The following is a 24,611-nucleotide window of genomic DNA, read 5'->3' as shown; positions in this document are numbered from 1 at the left end:
TCAATTGCTGAGGGCGGAAAACTTTTATGGAGCTGTTTTCTCTTTGGTGATGAAAATTTGACGTCTTTCTATGTTGCTGTTGCTGCTATTCTATAATGAGCCTGTTTCCCCTTTGAAATACCAGCGCCTCTCCTGGATCACGTGAGTACAGCACATACAGTATCAGCCACACACCACAACTACAAGAGTATTTTGCCGTATGTCTGAATCCCTGCGTGAGTCCTTGACTTCACCACTGCCAGAACAGAATACTGAACTAAAGATGCACAACACCCTTCTGGGGCAGCACTGCCATGAACTTGGGATGAACCAGAAGAGTCCCAGTTCGTTCCTTTTCACCTCAAATCAAAGTGTTTGTGGATTAATGATCAAACGTCTGGATTAAGGAGACCTGGATTACACCAGATGACCTGGAGAGTTTGGAAACTGAATGTTTTGGGACAGTTTAGCTGTTGTTCGCCATCAGCCTCCATTAGCATCAAGCTAAATATACGTGGCTGGTTCTTCCTGCATTCTGGAGTCGCTAAGAAGTGATGGAGGAGGGAAGAACACCTGAACACGGCTGTTGGTGAGTACTTGACAAGAAAAAGAGACTTTTTGAATGAAGTATGGAAAGTTGGCCACAGTTGGATTAGAACCTGCTTGACTTGAATCAAAGGGGCCCCAGCTGAGACCCCTGCAGGACTCCGGTGCCTGGTTCCTAACTGGGACACGACAACACCTCAAGCCTCTGTTACAGCAATACGAGCACCAAGCTGCTGTGGTAACACGGCCACAACAACAGTTGAGGTGGACTGACGAGAACGTTGTCGAGCAGAAACTAGACAGACGGGACATTCATCCAAACCACATGCACACGACTAATCGGTCTTGATGATAACCCTCATAGACCTGTATGGACTCTTAATTCTGAAGCTTCTTTTTAAGACATGGAAGTCTGTGTGACGGTATCGTTCAGGACCCGCAAAAGTCTTCAAAATCAACAGAAGGAACCATGACCCTGCCGTAAAAAAATTCAAGATATGACATTTTTACCCTATCACCCCCCAACACACACACACACACCTTCAATCGTGCATTACACACCCTTGTAACACACCTCTGCTTCGCATCACTCACTCGTACCAGAACACAAAGCTGGCGCTGACGCGGGGAACATTTCCTCTGTATCATCTCAGCTGTGATGCAGAAATCGTTTGCTCGCCGTGGGATTCATTAAAACAAAGGCTGCTGCAGTGTTTGTCTCAAGTACAAATTCTGCTCCTGAAGTTCACACCAGAGAATCGCTTCATTCAACACTTTGTCATTCATCTGATGTTAAGTGCATTAAAGGTTCCTCTTGTGACGTAAGTCTTGCAACTGATCATTGTGCTGCACTGGCTCTCCTTTAAAAAGCCTCGTCCTAGAGGGAGAAAGAGATCCGTTCATGTCCCAAAGAGCGACGCTGTATCTTCTGCTCTCCCTTTTGATTCTTCAGGATTGGCAATAAAACTGTGCCCCATTAATGCTTCAGAGCCATTAAACATTTCTTCCTGAGCAATTTTCCCGTAAAGAAACAAAAAACAAGATCTTCACAAGATCCTGCACCAAATCATCCAAACAGGCTTGTTGAGTTACAAGGGGCTGAAAAGTAAGATTACCATGAGTGACCATAAGTGGTTGTAATGTTTCCTGCCATCTATCAGTGTTAATGGACCATTAAAGGAGAGGAAACTAGCAGGGCGCGCTCGGGTTGCCAAGACATGTGCTAAGTGCTCTCAGCGTTCAACGTGTGCTGAAGCCTCCGTACTCAGAGGGTCACTTACAGAGACGCTCTTCTCTCATAAATCAGGTTTTATGGCACCCTTACAGTCCCAAAACCGCGCTGGGGTCCGTGTCTTCGTAGGATATTTACTCCCAAACAGAACGGAATTCTACAGGGTTCCAACCTCCGCGCTGCGGCTGGAGATGCTGCAACCATTATGAACATGTTATTGATCAGAAAAGTTTTCTGTGCCACCCACCAGCTGGACTCTGACCTCCAGTTCACTTGGGTGAATGTTGGTTCTGATGGGCGACTGCTTGGACGGCTCGGGTCGCCAGATCGCCGTCATGAACTCGCTTTATTGACATTAATCAGGTTGAATGGACGTTTAAAGCCTGACTTTAGGTTGAGCTGGAACTTAAATGTTGCTTCAAAGTTTTTGCTATCAAGATTGTTCAGATAAAAAGTAAAAATGCCGCAAATCATTCAAAAATATTCTGGAGGTAAAAAGACTTTCTGAAACTAAGATCTGAACTGAACCGACGTCCGTGGTCTGATCTGGAGCCGCCTGCTGCCGAGCTGACGGCGCTTCTGTTTCATCACAGACGCGCCTGCCAGGTAACCACCCGACGGACAGCAATAATGTTTTAAAGGATGAAGAGTGGCCGCGAGGAGTCCGGGCACGCCACCATCACGGCTCCTCTGCGCTGGATTAAGTGGCTCTTCTTAGACATTTGCGGCTACATCAGCTGACCTGTTGTGGCCCCCGAGGCCCCCGCGGGCTCCCCCTCATCCTTTATTTATGCTCTTCTGATCTTTGGGCCATTTTGTTTGCCTCACTCGTCTCCATGTACAACTTCAGCTCCTCAGCACGCGACTGTTTCTAGTGTCGCCCCTGAAACAGGAAGCAGATCAGGAGGGACCGCCCCACACGGGCCGAAGGTCTGTCAGATGCTGTGGAACCCTCGGCTCTGGTTGTGACCTCTTTGACACCAAACTAGTTCCAGGACCAGCCCACCCTCATTATCATCCCCGTGTCTTTGACTGTAAGAATTAAAGCACATAGTGTAGAGTCACAATCGGAAGCTCTTCAGAGGGCGCATCTCAGTAAGACAGAGCGGTTTGACTTCAACACATCAGACAAGAAGCAAAATTGAACTGAATTATAAATTGCTAGCTTAAAAAAGAGAGAAATGTACTTTGCAAGACTTTTGTGGAGTGTTTTTGGTTCATGGGATTCAACGAAAGCTGCACAAATGTGTCGGTGTTGTCCAGCGTCAGAGGAATCCTGGAGGAACGTGGAACAACAGTCGCAATTTAAAGTTCACTTCTATCACAAACGATCCCAAAGTTATCTCATCTCCTACAAGATGGCGTCCAGCCAGTCGGCTGCGATTGTTCTCATTAATTTCTCCATCAAGAGAATCCCAAAGTCATGTTGGAAACAAAAGAGTGTTTCTGTCTCTCGGGGAACTTTGAACTTGTTGAGTTGCTCACACAGTTACTGCAGAAACTTCCTTGAATATTTTACAGATGAGGATGTAACTGTTGCAGCGAGCTTCTCTGCAGTCATTTTTGGGTTAAACACAGACTTCTGTCAAGGTCTCCTTCTCTTGTCTTTAACCATAGAAAGAGCAACTTGTTCAAACGGAGGATTTGCACATCTAGTTTTTGTGAACTCCTCTGAAGCAGCTCTTCAAAAGTCAGACGAGATCAGAGTCGGATGCTGCAACGTTTAACCTCTGCTCCGGCTTCCTGCTAATTTTAGAATTCATTTTGAAATGTGGGAGCTCACTTGCAAAGCTCGACATGGCCGAGCTATCGTGGAGCTTAGCATCCCCTCCTGCATCCAGGCTCCTTCCCGCCTACCAGTCGACGAGTTTGCCTTTGTGCTTTTCACCCCGGTGTTTGTGTGTCTGAGTGCCGGTGTCAGAGCTGCAGCCTCCACCTGAGATGCTCTGGGCGGTAAATCTTGGTTTAAAAGACTTATTTCAGGGTTCACTTGCAGCCCTGAGAGCAACTTGTTCTCAGTGAGACGACATAGCAGCTAACAGCTAGTTAGCGTGCATCATTAGCATAACAGTACAGTGTGTAGCCTGTGGACTGTATAAAAATAAGGTGTTTGTGAGCAGGTGGAAATTAGCATTTCTACCCACAAGGGTGTCATGTTTCCCACTGAGGTTCAAAAATACCCAGAACCCCCAGTGAGGATGAAAGGCAGATGTCAGCGGGTGCCAGTTGGTTGTCAAAAATCCGCTTGAAAAAACATCTGAAGATGCACACTTAGATTTTCTGTGTTTGCTGGACATGTCTGGGTGCAGCGCAGCTTCCTGTGCTGGTTGCTGATCACCTCCATCCATCCATCCATGGTCGTCTTCCGCTTATTCCTTACTAGTAAGGGTTGCGGGTCGCGGGGGGGGGGTGGAGCCTATCCCAGCATCTACGGGCGAGAGGCAGGGTTCACCCTGGACAGGTCACCAGTCCATCACAGGGCCAACATACAGAGACGAACAACCATTCACACTCACACTCACGCCTACGGTCAATTTAGAGAATCAATCAGCCTCGTCCCCAAATTGATGTCTTTGGACTGTGGGAGGAAGCTGGAGTACCAGAGAGAACCCACGCAGGAACAGGGAGAACATGGAGACTCACACAGAAAGATCCTGCGCCCGAGCCGGGACTCAAACCCAGAACCTTCTTGCTGTGAGGCCACAGTGCTGACCACTGCACCACCGCGCAGCGCTGACCACCTCAAGGTTTTCCAAAACTGAACCTTCTTCTGAGTCAAAAAGGGATTTCTGGCAAAACTCATTCAGGGGAAACTTCTCCTTTGTGCTGTTTGTGTTGCTGCTGCAACTCAAAATGGCTGATATTCAGTAAACATTTGCACGGCCGCCAACCAGAGATGTATTTTTGCATCATATTTTTTCAGTTGTTTCAATTTTTTTCTGAGGTAGTTTCAATTTTAGTGTGGATTTGTTGTTAACTTGAAAAGTTGCGTCCCAACACTGAACTTTGCTGCCCAGCTCTCGATGTCCTCAGCTTCTCTCTATTGATTTCATGGCCCACGCTTGGTTTCTCTTAATGAAACAATTTAGAGGATTCATAATGTTGGTCATGGCTCCGGGTCTGTAGAGGAATAAAACTGCATCCACCTTAATTTTGCCCCCCCAAAAAAGGGAAAAAGCAGAACCATTTTCTAAACTTGAATGTCTTCTTCTGCGCGATGTGACATGAGAGAAACAGTCTGACGCACGCCAGAATGGAGGTTGCGTGTCCTTCCCGTTGTAATTCTGCTGCAAGCTTCCTTCTGATGTCCTCACACCATTTCAGTGGATATCAGGCGGTGCTTTATGTGTTGCAACATTTATGCATGTAAATATGAGTAAACATGGGATTTCAGAGCATTTAGTGAATATTTAGCTGGTCCAACCTCACCCCAGAGGACTTCACATTTGCCAGTCTCTGATTATGTTTATCGGCGGCCAATTATGCAGCAGGTGTAAAAGGCAGGTAATATTCTGTGAAAGCACCCAATATACTCACTCACTCACACACTCACTCACACACACACACACACACACACACACACACTCTAATTCAATGCTGTTACATTCAATCTGCGAATGTGCATTCTGGCGTAAACAAATCAGAGGAGAGAAGCTTGTGTCTCAGTCACAGGCGCCGTCACAACCGCCGGCCGGGCTTTGACTGCAGAAATAGATTTCCTCAAAGAACGATTATTGATCTTCACAGCTGACCAGGACAAACTGCAACGGTAGGAATCCCTTAACGTCCGACCCAGGAACCTGATCTGCTAGGCTATTCATTTTAATCATCAGTTATTCATTGAAAGCCTTTTTTTATCAAGTAAAAATGGAACGAGTTTTCCCTGCATTTTATAACTTAATCTTGAGCAATTTCCTCGTTGTCTCGCCGTAAAAACTGGACTTCCGTGATCTGGAATATGCAGAGTTTCTGACCCTAAACAAGTGACTTAATTTGACACAACTGAAAAACAGCTGAGCCAGAATCTGAGCGATCACAACCTGGTGGCAGCTAACGTGCTAAACGGTACGACACAGAACTGGTGCCAGTGAAAATTAGGGTCTTTTTTCATACAAAAATTAATTCTGTTTATTGTCCTATTTTCTTTCTATTCTCATTTGCCAAATATGAGGGAGAACCAACAGATTAAAAACGGACGAGACTCTGGGTAAAGGTAGCGCTGGGCGTGACCAGCTGGCGCCTTCAGCTGCATTTTCGTTTTAATCTCCAGTCCTGGTGTTTGGATTAAGGAGACCTGGATTTCACCAGACCACTTGGAGAGTTTGTGAACCGACATTTTCTGGACAGTTTCGTTGTTGATAGCTGTCGGTCTCCATTAGCTTCAAGCTAAATACACGTGGCTGGTTCTTTCTTCATTCTAGACTCACAAATAACGCAGGAGGGAAAAAACAACATCTTAGTGACACTCCTAGTAGTGAGTACTTGAAAGGCAAAATACACTTTTTGACGCTCTCAGTGTATTAACAATTAAATATCATTTCCCAGTATTTGGAGAAAGTGAAACCAGTAAATAATAACAAAAAAATGACATCGCTTGTCAGCAGAGCTCCGCATCGTTGAACCCCAGATTTCTTACGTCCACCACACAAAGATCGGAATTAATTAAATTAGGTGTGGTTACCATGGCGCTGGCACGCGGCTCTGACAGACCTCCATCTGCACACACAGACTCTGGAACTGGCTGAGTACGAGCAGCCCAAGGTTCATTGACCAGCGTCTCTTGGATGACTCCCGTTGGTTGCGTCATACCTGGTATTTACTGGACACGTTTCATTTCTCTGTCTTCAGGCTGTAGTCAGGACAGATTGGCTCGACCGCTGCGGTGGGTGTCGGCACAAATGTGTCCTGGAACTCAAACTAGAACTGGTTATTGCTGCAGCCAACTGAAGGTGATAATGAGAGGCAAACCTGACAGGATCAACAGGTTGCCAACGTCTACCTCGCCGAGTTTCCTGAACCGAGAGCCGAGCGTCTCTGTGAGAGTCGTGTGTGTGAAGCTTCCCGGCGCCGCCGTGCTAATTAATCCCCAAAGCTGCTGACAAACCCAGTGGCAAGAATCAAGATTAGAAAAGGCAACAAGGCCTGGATGTGACGTTCGGATAGATTTCTCACGTTGGTTGTTTCTCAGCGAAGCTTTTGTGTGGCTGATGCATGTTTCCACAGTTAATCGCTTCATTTATTCTGCTGGGTCTGCCAGCTGGATCGCCACAGACTCCCAGCGTTACAGCAAATGCTCTTATTTTGGCAACCAAATAGGAGCAGCAAATTATTTAAAAATGGCAGAGCTTGCGTTTGTGCAGATGCAAGTATAAAACTCAGTACCAAAGATCTTATCTGAGCGTGGAGGAGGATCCTCTCGTTTACGCGCTCACGTCCCTTCTTTTTGCCTTAAAGGGTTTGTTGTGTTGGTGGTGTCGTAGTTTAATTTCTTTTGTTGGTTTGTGCTTCACCTTGAAGTGGATTTACTTCCCCATTTTACACACTGATGTTTTCAGATGTCTGCAGCTACAGCAATACTTTATATATTATTCAATATTATTCATATTCATTCACTCATTAAATATTTCATGTGTGCATATCTTTGATATTCAAGTTGTTATGAATCCATAGATATCAAATACTCGATTGAGCTCGCCGTTGTTTCTCTTATCGTCCAGAAAATAAATCCTTTTGGTGGCAATAACCACGGACCCAACGGCTTCTTGTTGGACTACAAATACACCTCATCGCTGGCATGCTAACTTCCTCTTGGACTACAACAATACCTCGTCCCTGCAGGGCTCTTTTTTGTGTTAATTTTGGGCGGAGGTCTGTGGAGGAGGCTGAGAAGTCTCAGCAGTAGAGCGGTGTAATCACCGTCTTTGTCTTTGTGCTGTTGCTGTGAGGAAAAGTGATACAAGTAGAACTTCATGCAGTTGCCATAGTAACCAAGGCCATGGCACAGACCATCCTAGAGAGTCTTTGATTGAGTAAATATTCATACTGAGGCGACTGTCGTCCTGCGGGGTCACAGGGGACGAACTGTATGACATGACGTCGATGTGATAACAGCCAGAGCCGAGTGGCATCACGCAGAGTTAACTTGTGTTGCTCATCAATATTCTCCCTCATGCATAAACATCAATAACGCTTCTGCTTCGTCGGAGTCTTCCTCCTCCATCACGGCACGCCTCCTCGCAAGATTTAATCCCAGCAGGTGAATGAGACGACTTCCCCTGATCTTTTTGTCTTCCTCCTCTACGTAAGTTCTCCACGCCGTTTCTGGTGAGCCTATGCGTCTGTGGCCGGGAGTTTTGACGCATTCAGGTGGAACAGTCAGGAGAACACTTATAACTAGAGAACACTCGGATCCTCCGTCACGGACACAGAACTTGAACTTTGTATCGTTAAAATCTGCCTTTGTCTTTCCACAAAATAGAAATCTAGCGGCCGCCTGATGCAGAACCGGCTCCAGGTTCTGGGCCCTGGGAAAGTCCACGTTGCCCCTCAATGAGAGAGCAAACGAAGCTGGGATGTTTCTGATCAGCAGGACCCAGATGAGTCCTGAATAACCGACAGTCTGCTTTCAGCCACTTTACATCAACGCCAGGAATAACCGTTTAAACCTGACAACCTGTCTCCCCAGAAATAAAATCCGACAGTGAGGTCCTGGACCTGGGGGATCCAGGATCCAGGATCTCCAGTTGGATCCTGATCACCTACAAACATGAATCTCTGCCTCCGTTAAATGCTTCCTGTCTTTCACACAAATGTCATTAAAATCCCTCCGTTAGTTCCTGAGACCCTGCTAACAACACGCCGGTGGTCACATGACCTCCCTGGTGGAGGCGGTAATGCAGGTCAGCGTCTGCACGGAGACTAGAACGCCCCGCTGGTGATCTCCCTTCAAATCCACTGACATAATTACACCAGCCTCCCATGTTTAATTAACTCTTCGGTGGCGTCCTCGGAGCCAGAGGTGACAGTTTGTGGCTGCGCCTCACCTGAAGGCCTGTTGCACATCTGGTTCACACACGTTCCAGCCGTCAACAATCAATCACTCACGCTCCTTCTGATTCTGACATCCCGCTTGGCGGGAGAGCAAATAGCATCTCTTCACGCACGCCGTCTGTGTTCAGCCGCCATCAGCAAGCTGATGCTGGCAGTCAGAAAAGAGCGTTGGCTCTGGTCATCAACGGTGCCCCTCGGCTCTCGGTAGGCGTGATGGCATCCACGCACCGGGGCGGCTGAGAGGCCCCCAGCTCCAACACGCCGTTCAGGCACTACGCCGCTGTTTTAATGGCCTCTGTGTTCTTTGAAGTGGTTTATAACGATGATGGAGGGCGGGGATGTTCCCACGGGGCGCTACGGCCCTGTGAGTTTGATTTGTGCTCCCACTGATCACATCCTGTCCTGTCGGAGGGGCAGAACGCAGTGGAACAGTCACGTTCCGATGGAAGCTGAGAACAATGTAATTACTCTCTGGTAACCCTGACGATAAGGGAACTTTAACTCCTTCAACTCTGAGGAGGTTTGCCTTCATCTGGGAACACCGTCTCACTAATGAGCTCAGTGCTACCGCTGCCACACAGTAGAGGGCGCCGCTGTGACAGAGTCCTGCACCTCCGGGTCCAACAAGGAGCTACTAGGTAGCTCCAGGGACCAGAAGACACAGTTAATGTGGGGGGGAAGGGGGGTGCTCTGGTGGTCCAGGACCAGGACCACGACCGGTTCCAATGGCCAGTTTTATGCTTGAAAAAAAATCTTTTTTTTCAGCTTTTGTCTGACAATAATGTGAGGGGTTGATAGAAGAAAAGAATGGATGAACTTCTAACGTGTTCAGGAAGAATTGTTGGGTGGAGGTTCATCGAGGGAGGGAGGTGCCGGACCTGCTCGACTTGGAAAGAGTCAGGAGAGAACTTCTGTCGTGACTCGGCGCCGTACAAATAAAACTGACCTGACTTGTAAAGAAAGTGAACACAGAGGCTTTGATCGTTCCTCTATGTCTCCCATGTTCTACGTCTTCTCTGTCACCCTTTTTGTCAAGGTCTTATTTATTTTTCTGTTTCATTTCATCAGCAACATGTGTTCCAGATGTTGATTTTCTTTTTCTATTTTTATCTCATCGATCAAACCTTCAGGCAACACGAAGCTCTCAACTTTTGTTTTCTAAAGACGACAAAACAAATCGGGGTGTTTAGCTCCAGATAACACAGTCATAACTCGTAATGTCGACATTAAAACGTGATTATAAACAGGGCAGCTCTCGGCTTCCGTACGTTGCTGGTATAAATAACGTGATGGCAGGTGATTTGTGACCGTCGATCACCTGCGGTCATTTATCACGCCGCTGCTGTCTGTCGATGTGAGTTTAATCGCGATTGTGATTACAATCTCATGTTGCGTGTTAACACGCTGTGTACGCTGCATTATCCTCCACTTATGTGGCGATGAAAAATATTGCTTGTGATGTTTATTGTCAGTGCGGCAGCAACACATCAAAAGCCACCAAGGACATCGTCGCTGGAACGCAGTCGATATGAGCCCCGCACACAGGAGGTTACTGCAATTCATTTTCAGGTTAAAGAGAGAAATTGAGATTGCAGGGAGACAGGAATCAAATTTGTCTTGACGTTCTGCTCATGAGTGAAGATGTTTCGTTCAGGCGACGCCCCCACTCACCGGGCGCTGCTGTCCGTTTCATTTTCTGAATCAGGCTAGCGTTATTGGACGCCGTTCTGTTGGTGTGCTATAAATGACATTCCGAATTGGCTCTCTGTTGACTTTTGGCATCATTTGGGCTCCGTCATCCAATTCAGTAACCTTTGCTGCTTCTATTGTTTCAGTTTTATAAACCCCTGGGGGCATTCGTGTCCATCAGCGCCACAATCTGTTTTCCTCCCTCTGTTTTCTCTCTTGTTGTGACTTAAGTAGATCTGCAGCGATGGTGGGAGGCATCTGGAGAGCGCTCAGGCCAGCAGCTAATGATCGAATGTGGGCCACATGCAGCGGATCTCCTGGAGGTTCAGGGTCTGCTGAGCCTCTCAGCTGAGACGCGGCTGAGGCCAGGAAGCCTGCAGGGTCCTCGGGTATCAAATCTGGCTTCTGGCTAAAGTCACATTTCATTCACTGTTTCAGCAACATACGGCTTTTCGAGTAAAGAGTTTGACTTGTGAGAATGCAGTGTCATAGGATGTGTGCAAGTCTTGACCAGGGCTCATGGAAGACTGCTGTGAATACACAGCGGGTCTTACCACAATACTTCATCGAAGAAAGTGTATTTTACCTCTCAAGTACTCACAAATACAGTCGGTGCTGCGATAACTGAATGAGGGATTTTGATGAAAAGAAAGGAGGAAGTGATCCATGTTTGGGAGTCAGGATCCCCTGCAGGTCCTGGATCCTGAGAGCTGGTCGAGACCCCTGGCAGGATGGTTGAAGTATATTTCATTGCATTATGTCATTTAGTGATTTAGCTTTTCGCAAGCTGTTCACTAAAGGTGTTGCTGCTTGGATGCAGTTTATTTACAGTATTATAGTAGGCCTTAGGAGTACTCAGCTCACTAAGATGTTTTTCTCTCCTCCATCACTTCTTAGTGACTCCAGAATGCAGGAAGAACCAGCCACGTATATTTAGCTTGAAGCTAACAGACACTGATGCTAACAGCAGCTAAACTGTCCAGGAACGTCTGGTCACCACCTCTCCAGGTCGACCAGAGAACTGAACAAAGTAATGCCTCTGGGGTTCACACATGTTGCTGATCTGGAGAATAAATTTCTCTATCAGGGAACCATAGCTTTATAATTTAATTAGATTCATTCATAAATCAATCTGTATAAATCAACATGCTACGACAAAAACGGCATGTCTCCAGTATAGAGAAGCCTATTAACCTACTATTTCTTAGACGAATATAAAAAATCCTACAAAGAAAACCCTGAACTGCTGCCAGGTTGAGTCAATTAGCCACGTGAGCAATGCTACGCAAGCAAATACCACAGCAAAATGTGAGATATCGGACAAGCTTGAAACATTTTTGGGGGTTAAGTGAACTGGGTTGTGAAGATGTCACATTTTTAAATATACCAGTTTGGGGCCACCTGAGAGAGACGCTGCAAGCGCTAAAACTGGAGCCAAGCCTGTGAGTAACAGCTAATGTCAGCCTTCCCTCAGGGAGCCCCCACACACACTAACCTGAGAACTCCATTGTGCTAAAAGCTTTTTTCCCAGTTTACTGGCTTCTCTAACACAAGTATGTCCTCCAGACAACTGCCTGTTACCGTTTCCCTCCAAACTCTCAGAGGCGAGGATGTGTGCATCACTGAGACTTCTAAGATATTCATATGTATATGGCAACAGGACCACCGAGCGCCGTGGTTCATCCCATCAATTAGCTCAGGAGTTAGCGCTCTGACAGACTGGTTCTGTCTGTCTGTCTGTTTAGCCACTAGAAACTCAGGCTTACTCAGGGTTGAGTATCAATGAAATGGGACTGAGGTGTGTTAAATGTCATGCAGAAAGCACAGAATGTGTCGTGATGGCAGGCCAAGGGACGAGGAACTGCTATGCTGGTCGTTTGGTGCCAGCCTGACACGAGGAGCAGGTGAAGAGAGGAAACAAAGAAACCTTCACACCAAGACTGACAAGAACGGTTCCCACTGAGACAAAAAGGAGTCAGAAACCCGAAGGGACAAAGACAGAATATAAGACAAAAGACCCTTTTCACAACAGGTACGGTCCAGGATCACACCTGGACCTGATGCCAAAGTAAAAAAAACAACAACAACAAAAACAGGCTGATGCGAAGGCGTTTGGACGTGTGGACAAATTGTCACACCTCTTCAAAAAGGGCAGAGATGTTTGAGCAAATGGGACACAGTGGACATAAAATCTAAAACTGTTGGATAAAAACAGACTGACCTTTAAAAACGGGACACACAGCAAACGTATGAAAAGAAGCCGTGCTTTTGTTCTAATACCATCATAGCGCGCGCGTGTGTGTGTGTGTGTGTGTATGTGTGTGTGTGTCAGAGAGAGAAGGTTGACACCAATCCAGCATTGATTTTCTGATAAATGGGGCCACTGCTGTTGGCTTTCATTAAGACTCAGCTTCTCACCGTTGTCCTCAGCACTGGATATGATGCCGTTTGATTGATCACATATTTATAGTAAAATAGATCAATACTGGCCGTTTGTGGGAGGATCTGAAGGAAAATTGATTTCAGTGCATTTCAGAAGGATTATACAGCCATGATTATGATTCTAGTGTTATGATTTTACCATGATATTTACTATCATGTGTGCTTTACTATAGTAAAAACAAGGACATCTAGTTTTGAGTCCTACGCCAGCTAACGTTACCCTTCGCATTAGCTTAGCAGTTTCTGTTGACTGATATGGATCAACACACGACATCACCATCAGACTCAAGACACTTGTGTAGACTTGAAAGTGAATTTTAATTTATGCCTCTTAAAACCAAAGCTACGCTCCTGGACTTTGCCAGCAGAGCTAACGTGCTAACTAGCAACAGCTTCCAGCCTCGCTGAATATCCTCCACCTCAATGAACATTAGGACTACTGAGTTTTGCTCAAGAAAAATAACCTCACACACACACACACACACACACACACACACACACACACACACACACACAGACGTGGTGTGACAGAAACCTGACAAACCAACAAGATCACGATTCCAAATGTCTAGTCTGCATACGGCGAGTGAACGCTTGGAAAGTACGTTTTTCACAAAACTTGTCTTCATTGAGATGCACGGTGTCAGTCGTGCACACGGTTGTGGGGGCATCTGATCTGTTGCTATGACGTTAGCGTATGCAGAACCGTGTGTCTCACGGCTTCAGTCTTGGTTGTTCAGGTGATTGGATGGCGGCGAGGAGAGAGAGCTGGAGCAACAACGTTCCAGCAGAATAAAGCACATCAGCCTGTCTTCCAGGAGGAAATGTGGTTCTAGTAGTAAATTTCATCTCCATCAACAAATCCCAGCCTGGACGGCGTTTACTTCAGGGAACAGAACGTGGTTCTGGCACTTCTATGAACTACATGAGTATAATTTTGACCTGCTAATAACTGAAGTATTAAAATGGTGATTTTTCTAAAAAAAATAAAGAAAAAGAAAAAAGGAGCCAGTGAGGAAAACGTTTGTCTCAAATAACCGATGGGGTATTCGCTCAGTAGAACACTGGATGTCAGCAGCGGTTGGTTACGATCCTACCAACGTCTCTTCTTTGTTTTTAAGGAAAGTCGCTGGTTTCCTCCGCCGTCCTCCGTCGCATTCACTCAGTAAGTTTTGATGCCAAACATCTGCAGCAAATACAAGCTGTCGGCAGCTTTGAGCCAATTTTGGCTTTCAAGGCGGTGGAACCCATGTGGGTTGAGCCCTTGTGTGTATTTATGTGAGAGAAAAGAGCAAGAATGCAGGAGGAGCTTCAACATACCTGAGCAAAAAATAGGCTCTTTGAGTGTCAGTGCATAATGCTGCTCTAGTGAATTTCCCACGCAGCACTGTTACATTTTAATCATGCACCGGAGACGGGGAACCTTGAGTTTGTTGAAACTGACGCCTACAGAACCCTGCATCTGCAATGCTAATCACGCTCCGGCGAAGGGCCCTGTAGACGAGCCTCCCTGTCAAGCTCAAAAAAATTTGCCTCCAATAACAGCTGAGCTGCCGTAGCGTGCTGCACAGGGATGCGGCGGGGCCGCGTGTGGAGAAAGCCCCGGACGTCCCGGCGCCTGAACGGATCTGTATTCACAATGAGAGCCGGGCGATGAGGCTGCATCATGATGCATCTTTCTATTTTTACTGCTCCGTCATAGAACTGGTGTGTGCAGCGCCGAGAATAATGCACCTTTCATCCACCGTTCCGCTCTCTCCTGTATGTTCTGTCATTGTCGCCGTTTGGTCCTTTTGTCTTCCTCTTCGGGGCCGAGCATCGGAAACCTGAGATGCACCCTGGTTCTGAGGCTATTTTGGGAATACTCTCAGAGAGCTTTTAGCGGCACCTAAAACGGCGGTTCCAGTCCAGGCCGGCTTTCGTCCCTCCTCTTTGTTACATCTCTGCCGCTGGGAACTTCGCCGTCTCCACCTGTTGCAGCTTCTCTCATCCACGAAGCACCTGAGGATCCTCAGCCGCCTGGTCTCCAGAGCGCTGCGTTTTACCGCGATGATGATGATGATTGAGAATCTTCTACGAGCAAAGTCATTGTCGTTGGTCCCTAAGTTAATCGTCAGTGTCCTGGCAATCGGAATATTGGAATGACATCATCTGTTGATAATGAGGTAATATCCTGTTGCCACAACAGATGACTCGATCCCGAAGTTAAGCTGCTGAGGCCTTGAAATATAAATGTAACGAGCTAACATAATAGGGTCTTCGCCCCGGAGTGCCTCTGGGCTCTGGCCCTAATTATATTTGAGGCTGCCACGGGATAACCCCCCCCCCCCCCCCCCCCACACACACACACACACACACACACACACACACACAGGAGAAACCAAAAGGCTGCTCTGTTCTTGGCTCTATTTTTGGTGGAATTTCTTAGAGAGTAAAAACTTTTGCCAGACTTTACCTCAGTGACCAGCTCCGACCACTCAGCAGCTCCTGAGCCTGTGTGTGTGTGTGTATGTGTGTGTGTGTGTGTGTGTGTGTGAGTGTGTGTGTGTGTGAGTTTTCTTTGATATGGTGTGTTGTTTCAGAAGAATATGACTCAGACAGAAGATCATTATTGAGTTTTAAAGTTTTGTGTGTGTGTGTGTGTGTGTGTGTGTATGTGAAGTCCTTGCATCAGTAGCACTGCTGCTCGTTATTTATGAATAAAATCACAATAATCTGCGTCTCTAGCCCGTTGGCGTGGTGACTAACAGGCACCGGGCGCCACCGACTGCAGCTCCAGCGGTTTGTGTTTCTGTTGTGGCAAATTCTCCAAGTCGCACATCGGAATATCAACTGTTCCCCCAGAATCTTTCCGCTCATCCATCGACCCGGTGACTATTAATTTACCGGCGTCTACTCATCAGATGGTGTTCGTGCCCACATGTTGGATTCCGTCAATGTTTCCCATTGATCATTAGTGTTGAGAGTTCGCCGCGGGTGAGGACGCTGATCTCGTTATACAATCAGCCCGTTTCCTCCAGAGGGTTTTCAAGACGGGACGTCAATAACATTGCCAGCATGTATCCTGACGTGACACAGCCGTCGACCTCTGGAGCCTCGTGTATTTACACATGGCTGTAATTGGGGCTTGTGATGCTCTCGTGGAACCGGGAGGTCAACTCCTGCTGGGGGTCAGACAGGAGGAGGGGTCGCCGCTCACTCGAGCCGTGATGGTGCAGTTAAATTATTAAGCACGCTCTAAGCCACTGGTGGAGATGTTGCCAAAAAGGAAATGCACATGAAGTTTGTTTCCTTCAACGGGTTTGGCATCGATAAAACACCGGCAAGGATCGAGGAAGAGGAAGCTCTGATCAGCCCAGTCGGAAAATATTCACTTTTCACCCCAGAAGTTGAATTTTGTCTTCCAGGTTCCAACCAACAGGCGACTCGAGCTCACTGAGACATTCTTTCCTGCTTTGTTTGTATCAGATGACGTTTGAGAAAACCAACATTCAGCTAACGTCTAGGACTGTGCAGCTGCTGTTAGCCTCAAGCTAAAGACCCATGGCTGGCTCTTCCTGCACTCTGGAGTCACTACGAGGTGAAGCAGGAGAGGAACAAAAATTATAAATATATAAATTAAGAGACACTCAAAAGGTAAAAGACACTTTTTGGGTGAGGCTTCACTTGGACAGAAGTCCACAGAAACAAGAAGAAACAGCAGTGAAGGTGCAGCGGGATCAGAACCCGGGGAACCCAAGTGAAAGAACAAAAAGCTGCAGATTTCTTTGTGTTTCTTGGCTCCATCCGTGGGGGCGGTTACCAGGACGGGACGTTAACTGGCTCATCAGGTTGTTTGTGGAGGTCAAGACCGTATAAACGTCTACGTGTCGCAGCAAATAAATGGTGGGCAAATGGTGATTAAGCAGCCAAAGTCAATACGAACCAATCGCAGCGGCTTGCTGTCCTCAAATGAGTTCAAACACGTGACACACACTTGGTATTCGCCGTGAAATCCTGACTTGAACACAGCCATGCCAACCGCCGCCACTTTCCTCCAAATGAGGAGAATAGGTGGCGTGAGGAAGGAGAGCGAGGCGGCTAGGCGAGCACGGCGTGGGGAGGAGAAAACAAACAATAGGAGGAGAGACAATCCCACCTTCCCCTCTTCCCTCCATTATCCCCTTCCCATCCCCCTTCTCTCACCCTTAACGAGGGATAGTTTTCTCCTCTCCTCTCATCTGTCTCTCCTCCCCGCTTTTTTCTCACCATCTCTGGGGACCAAACACACCCCTGACAGGTTGCCATGGAAACGCCTCACACACTCTCTCCCGCTCACTGATGCTCTGTCTCTCTCTCTCTCTTGCAGCGGTAACGCCTGCATCCTCGCTCTCCTCCATTAGCATCCCTCTTGCTCAGAGACAGCGGCGGCGGTTGCTGCACCTGAATGCGTTTGTCACGAGAAAACTTCTAGACACGATGTTGCACGCAGCTCTGATCCGGCCAGGAAGGCTTCTTTTATTTTTAGATGTGGTTTGCAGACGGATCTCAGGCAATTTCCTGTGAACTTTGCTCTCCATTATGGGATAAGAACACCCAGATTAAATTTGCACACAATTACCGCAGCCGTGCCAGCCTCAATTAAAGCCCAGAAGTCAGAGAGGAGCCGGTTGCTGAGTCCCTCGGCTGCAGCTTCACTCATTTATAATTCAGTCCTATTTCTCCTGCTTAAAGTCGGGATGGAGGTGTGTGAAAAAAAATGGGTTTTTGCAAGCGAGGCTTTTAGAGGAGTGGGTCCACTCTGGGGGGTACAATAAAAGGATGACGCTGCAGGGCCACTTCGACTCACAGCAGAGCGCCAAGTGCCAACTTCACATGTGCATGTGTGACCCCCCGCCGCGCGTCTCAGGGAAGGTTTGTGCGGCGTGTGAAGTGTGTCGCTGTCGTCAGGTCACCCGTGTGATCTCAGCGCTGCAACACCTCATCCATCCACCTGACATTTACTCAAAGTCTTTTTCTGTTTTGTTTTTTTATTTTGAAAACCGAATTGATTCCCTTCTCCTCCGGGGAGAAAAGTGTCGTCATCCACCCAAACTCTCTCTCGGTGGATGCAGCACATTCGTCCTCCCCTCAACACCTCCGTCCCTCCCAAACTGAGCAGCTTCTCCATCGTCCTCATCAGGTCTCTTTATTTATTTATCCATAATTACTTGCCTCCTCCCAGAATTTCTCACACCTCAGAGCCCAGAGAAGGACTACGCCTATACGTCTGCTGATGAAACCAAGTGTCAATATCTTTTTGCTGTGAGTTAACAACCAGTTCCCAGCGAGTCACACGGCAGAAGATCCTCCTTCACCCCGGCAACAAACCCCAGAAATACAAAAGAAAAGCTGCGTTGAATCGGAGTGTCATGAGTCTTACCTTCTACCTGCTCCTCCGCACGCCAGGATCCACCTTCACGTTTCACATCACTGAGTAGGAGTCCGACACACACACACACACACACACACACACTCTGACTGACACACACTCACACACTTGCTGTGAATGCAATCCTCTCTCGGAGTTGGTCTCCTTCCTCTTCCATAGAGAAACTACCTGCATTAAAATCTGGCTGGACTTTTTAATCTTTGGTAAAGGTGGTCTTCCTCTTCTCCAGTTCCCCAGCAGCTCATCCTTCCTGGTGGCGGCTCCAGGTTTAACGAGGCTGGGTGACAGCAGAGAGACAGAGAGAGAGAGACGGAGGGAGAGAGAGAGAGACGGAGGGAGAGAGAGAGATGGAGGGAGAGAGAGAGTGCGTCAAGCCAGCAGCTGCAGAGGAACGCAGCTGGTCATCCCTTCAGAGTAAAAGCCTAAAATAAAATGACAAAATATTGGCTTTGATGAATTCATATTTTTCATTGTGGGTCACATGAGGCCACGCCCCCCCCCCCCCCCGCTCTACGGAGGACAAAACCAGACAAACACTGAACTAAAAAAATACTTGCTTACTGACTTTAAATCAACAAACATTTTCTTTCTGCAATGTTTTCTCTTTTAAAAACAAAACAAAACCTTAATTTTATTTTCCATCCATTTTCTATTCTGTTTATCCATTGAGGGTCGTGGGGGGGGGGGGGGGGGCTGCAGCCTATCCCAGCTGACATTGGGTGAGAGGCAGGGTTCACCAGTCTGTCTCAGGGCCATCAGGAGCAGTTAGGGGTTCAGTGTCTCGCTCAAGGACACTTGGACGTGGTCACCGGGGGAAGTGGGGATGGAACCAGCGACCCTTCGGTTGCTTGATGGCCTCTCTACCTCTGATTTATCTCACTAAGGTCAGTAAAACGTTGCCAGCCACTGCCGGCGTTTCCAAGACAAACAGCAAATGAAAGGAAAGAACAAAGCCTCTGATTTCAATCTTAAAATGAAAAAGTGTATTTTTTTAATCACCACTTGAACGAGGGAGAGTTGCATCAGACACTAAAGGCCAGCAAATGCAGTTGTCTGGGGTTTTTGTGTCACTCCAACATGGTTCCTTTGGTTGTAAACTAAAAAAATAAATAACCCACAGGATCGGTGCCGTTCCAGAAGGTTCTAGTTTATTTTCATCTCCAATCAAAGTGCGCATGATTGATCATACAGCTGGATTAAGGAGACCTGGATTATACTGGGTGATGAGCATGAGGGTTTGCGAACGGACATTTTCTGGTCAGTTTAGCTGCTGTTAGCATCAGTCTCTGTTAGCTTCAAGCTAAATATACGTGGCTGGTTCTTCCTGCATCCTGGGGTCACTAAGAAGTGAGAAACACCTTAGAGAGCTGAGTACTCCTGGTAGTGAGGACTTGGAATGTGAAATGCATTTTTATTTGCTGTATTGATTTAATTGAAGCACACACATTCACTGAGTTGAGAATACTTCATTGGCATATCCTGAATATTATAAAATACAAATAATGCAAAAGGACAAATTGCTATAATAACAAATCAAGGACAGCCTATGAACGTTCGCTTCAACTCTAACATTCAAGGCAGCTTTTACGCCGTTGAATGATGAGGAAATCCTGGTGTCCAAAATAAAAGTGACACTAAAATGTGAAATGATTCACACACACACACACACACACACACACACACACACACACACACACACACACACACACACACACTCGTGCAGCAACATTTCCAGGAGATGGAACTGAGGAGGACAGAACCGGGGCAGGCTATGACAGTGCCCTCATCCCTGGAGTTTTGAAGGAGGTGTTAATGAAGCAGGAGGAGTGGCCAACTAGGAGCTGCAGGTGCGAACAGACGGTGGAGGGAAACCAAAGCTCCTTCCAGGTACAGGCTGGCTGAGCGTCAGCTGGCGGTCCCAGGAGGAGCCTGGCAGGAGGTAGCAGATAACGCCGGGTCCCACTGGGACCAGTGGCGCCACAGTCCGGCTGTTTAATTCTGTCCTCCACACATCTTCATGGATCCCTGCGGGAGGACGTCAGACGGGAGCATTTTATCTGCCCGGACGCGCCGGTTTCACCATCATAAAACCGTCTTCTCTCATACATATAAAGGTTTTATGTTGTTTAATGGTTTTGTGCTGCGGCCCTCAATGTTTCAATTCATGATTTTTGCCTTTTCGAGGTCCCACTAACAGCTGAACTGAACTCACGGGACTGTTTCTTCTACTTTGACTCTAGAATGTAGAAAGAGCCAGCCACACATTTTTAGCTTGAAGCTAACAACTAAACCATCCAAAAATGTCTGGTGTGTTGGTATAATCCAGGTTTTCTTAATCCAGCAGTTTGAGGGATAATCCACAAACTCAAACTACAAACTTTGTGGCTGGTGCGTGTGTGTGTGTGTGTGTGTGTGTGTGCGTTAAATCAGGTCATTATCAACTCAGAGGCCTCCTGTCGCCAGCGAGCACTGATCGATTCTCCAATCAATGCGTGGTGAAAGGAAGGGATCATGATATCAGCGGCGGACGGCGATCACTCCCAGATAAGCGTATCTCTGGACAGGATGTTGATATCAGGCTCAGGTGTCAGTTGAAACCCTGCAAATGTTGTAAACTGCAGAATTAAAACCACCTAAACACAAAAACAACACAGCTGTAACCTGAAGTAGAACAGGACAGAAGCGCTCCGTTTGTCCTCACTGGTCTGAGAGTTTCACAAAAAAAATAAAAAGAGAGGGAGATGAACGTTAAACCTGTTTGGTATCGTTTTATTTTGAAAAATCTCACAGGAAATCCCATGTTGTCTTTGGTCTGGCTTTCTGGAGGAACGTGGGAACCCAAGTTAATCTCTCCGCTGTCATGAGCTCCCAGCATGGGGCAGGAAGAGAGGCGAGCCTGTGGGACCTGCTTGGTTTCTACCACATCACCTTTTAACGTCTTTTATTTCCTTTGTTCCTCTTTGTTCTGTGCAACGTAAAATCAAACATGAGCTCTCATCCAGTTTTACCCTCACACACACACACACACACACACACACACACACGCACACTTCCTCTGATCTCCCTGTTATTTTAATATTCCGTGACAGACGTCCCCTGACAGTTGAGGACACCCCGACTCACATGGAGCCTAACGAAGACCCCTGATTGTGCTGTCTTCTATCTTCACGAGGACCTCAGCCTGGTTTGGGGTCAGCAGGGTCGGGATCATTTGTATTCAGAGTAAATGCCACACCCCCTCCCGCTGCGCGTACCCCGGTCAAGTGAGGGGTTTTTAAACCTCGCTTATGAAACCCCACCCAGACCAGAAGCTGTGGACCGGAAGCAGCAGGTCTCCTGGTTGCTCGTCCATCCCGCTCCCGTGTCGTTTCTGGAATGCCTCAGAGGAATTTCTTCAAACCTGGCACAAATGGGACTCATGGATGAACTGACAGACCTGGGTGGTCACAGGCCCCCCTCTCCTCTCGTGGGTCTCTCTCCCTATGCTGGATGTCTTCCTCAGTACTGCACAAATGTCCTCTGGGATTCGACACACATGATGAAAGCGTTCAGCATGAGCGAATAAGAGCCGAGACAGGAAGTTGTAGACGTCGTGTGATTTAATATTCTGAATGCAGGCTAATAAGCCACGCCGGCTAACCCCACCCTCCACGTCCTCCTTGAGTCAAAGTCATCAACGACTTCATCTGACAATCTGCCCAGCGACCATATGGTTGACGCCGATGACAGTGAGACCACCGATGTGATCACGGTGGACCGCAGGTACAGGAAGTGTTAATGAGCTTAACTTTAGAGAAGCTCCAGCTGCTCAACCGTGTGTGTGTGTGTGTGTGTGTGTGTGTGTGTTCTCTGCTCTCTCAATCACAACCAGCACACACACACACACACACACACACACAACGCAGGTGCCACCAAACATTTGCCACCAGTGGTAATTGCCTGTATGGCCGATGCCAGCAACCACCACTGACCTTGGAGCACCTGGACTGTCGTGCTGCTGCTAGCAAGCCACCATCTGTGCAGTCGCTGTGCTCTTCAAGATGGTGGCCTTGGTTCAGCTCAAAGCTGTTCCCACATTCACTGAACGCTCAACAGCAAAGCGCAAGAAGGTCGAACCCTGGTTGGTACCAGCCAGGATGTCCCCGATCACTCGCCACGAGATATCAACCTTGTTTTAAGACCAGCATGAAGCACTACACTACCCACAATCCTTAAGGGCTGCAGGAAAACCTGAATGAGCTCGTCAGAGTTTCACATTCTGCATGAGTGTTTAAGAGGAACCCGGCTCCTGAATTTCTCTGCTGATGCAGTAAATGTAGAACATTTTTAATCACCGTCACCGATGGCGGGGAGCGAGCCGGACGCTCCAAGTCCAGGAACGCTGAGCGGTTCCCAACAGTCCCTATCAGACGCCTCTGGTTTTCTAGACAGTTCCAATAATAATTATGATGTTATGCTTGTCTTCTGTTCATTCACTCAGACTTTGCAGTATGTCAGTGACTCAGTGAGTCACTGTCAGAGCTGCTACTAGCCAGTGAGTCATAGGCCTTGTCACTAGTGGGGCTCTGTAATAGAGCCTGAATGCTAACAGCTTAGCTGTCAAGCTAAAGGCAGAATCTGTCCCTCCTCCTGTTGCAAAGCAGCCCAAGAAGAAACTACTGAAATCAGGCTGAGCTCAGTGGGCGCTAAAGGATGGAAGCAGCTGTGAGTCCCAGTGAGGAGGTTCTGAAAACACCTGAGACAAAATCACCTGAGTGCCTCGCAGCCTTCCGTCATTTGTTTCATCAATCCTCAACTCCTACACCTAAAACACATCAGCAGCAGTTTGCAAAAAGCTCTCAGGAAGAAATGAGGAATCACCAGCTGGAGGAGAGACGACGAGAGAACACGGGGGAGGAACCGGGTGGGTATTCATGGACAGACTTGAGAGAGAGAGAGAGAGAGAGAGCGTGAGAGAGAGTGTGTGTGTGTGTGTGTGTGTGTGTTTCGCAGTGGGGAGTATGGCAGGAATATTGATTCCGCTGTCTTCATTAGCATGTACCTGTGGGGCTAACCTCTCTACGGGGTTCTGGCCAGACACGCTAGCGCTCCGTTTCTGTCGCTGTGTTTAAAGACCGGCTCGCCACTCCCCTCCTGCGCCGCCTGACACTTTGGACTGAGAGGGAGACCAAAATAGAAGCAGTAAAGACAGAACAGGAGACCAGAGAGGAGCAGACACAGTTCTGGCATCTATGGCAACCACGCTGAGGAGGAAATGAATTATTAGCTAAAAATGTCTGAAGCTCTCTGCTCTTTTATTGCTTCATAATTCACGACACTTCACCTCTCGTGATGCTAACATGAAAGTCTCCCTCTCACTTTAATTCATTGTCCTTGGCTAAGTGTTTCTATCCCACCTTTACAGCCCTAATTACATGAAGTTATATGGATGGTACAGAAACACTCCGTGTGGTTGATTGATGCGTGAGCACCTCCATTAAAACGAGGGAAAGTTTCACTCATTAAGCCGGGAGCGTGTGTGTGTGTGTGTGTGTGTGTGTGTGTGTGGGGGGGGGGGGGGGGCGTTTGTTTAAATCCCATTTAAGTCCATTAAAGTTCTGACAGGGAAACAAACATTTCCCTCCTCAAAGAAGCAAACCTGCATGACATAAAAATGTCTGTTAAATCACCATCAGTCAAAATCTCGCTGAGAAACACAACGACAAAACGAGGCTGGACGACGAAGTGGTGGCGTGAGGCGAGGAACCGACACGGACTGAGCCGGACAAACTCACACACTCACCTGGGGAGGAAACACCAGACAGGTAGAGGGCAGGAGGGCCGGGAGGCAAACACCTCCGACTGACGACAAAGCAACATCCAGGTGAGTCACTCAGCAAAGGCGGGAAACAGACCATGTGACCGTGACAGGACACCAACTCACCGGAACGCCGCAGGTCCGTCCTTGGACAGTTTAGCTGCTGTTAGTTTACAGATCCTCACGCTCGTGATCTCCGGTTTGAGCTAAAACGAAAAACACCATCAGCGTTGAGTGGACTCACGAAGAGATTTTGCAGCAAACAGAAATGGGGAGAATCCCAATGAACCACAGGTTCTGGGGAGTTTATGCGACTCACCAGCTGCGGTGAAACTGGGTGGGAAAGTTTTTAAAATCTTTTGCTTTGCGAGGTCACAGTGAAAAGTTTGGAGCTCTGCTGAGCTAAAGACGTCTGTCCTGAAGCCGCCGGGTCGTCGGCGCGGCCGCGCATCAGCGTCGCTTCCATT

At 47.6% G+C, this 24,611-nt stretch overlaps 1 protein-coding gene across 1 annotated transcript in view; it reads right to left on the bottom strand.

Annotated features, from left to right (window-relative positions):
* lingo2b (leucine rich repeat and Ig domain containing 2b) overlaps positions 1 to 18,614 on the bottom strand; it is a 35,891-nt gene extending 17,277 nt beyond the window's left edge. Inside the window, exon 1 of the mRNA XM_086182961.1 lies at positions 18,339 to 18,614. The gene's annotated coding sequence lies outside the window, so the exon portion shown is untranslated. The remainder of the gene's footprint in view (positions 1 to 18,338) is intronic.
* Positions 18,615 to 24,611: the final 5,997 nt, after the last annotated feature.

This window comes from Aulostomus chinensis, chromosome 17 (genome assembly GCF_037954235.1).
Source record: "Aulostomus chinensis isolate RoL2024-O1b breed Wild chromosome 17, RoL_Achi_v1.0, whole genome shotgun sequence".
In the NCBI taxonomy this organism is placed as follows: domain Eukaryota; kingdom Metazoa; phylum Chordata; class Actinopteri; order Syngnathiformes; family Aulostomidae; genus Aulostomus; species Aulostomus chinensis.
Note: the sequence above shows the minus strand (reverse complement) of the source record. Positions and strands in the feature narration are given on the sequence as shown.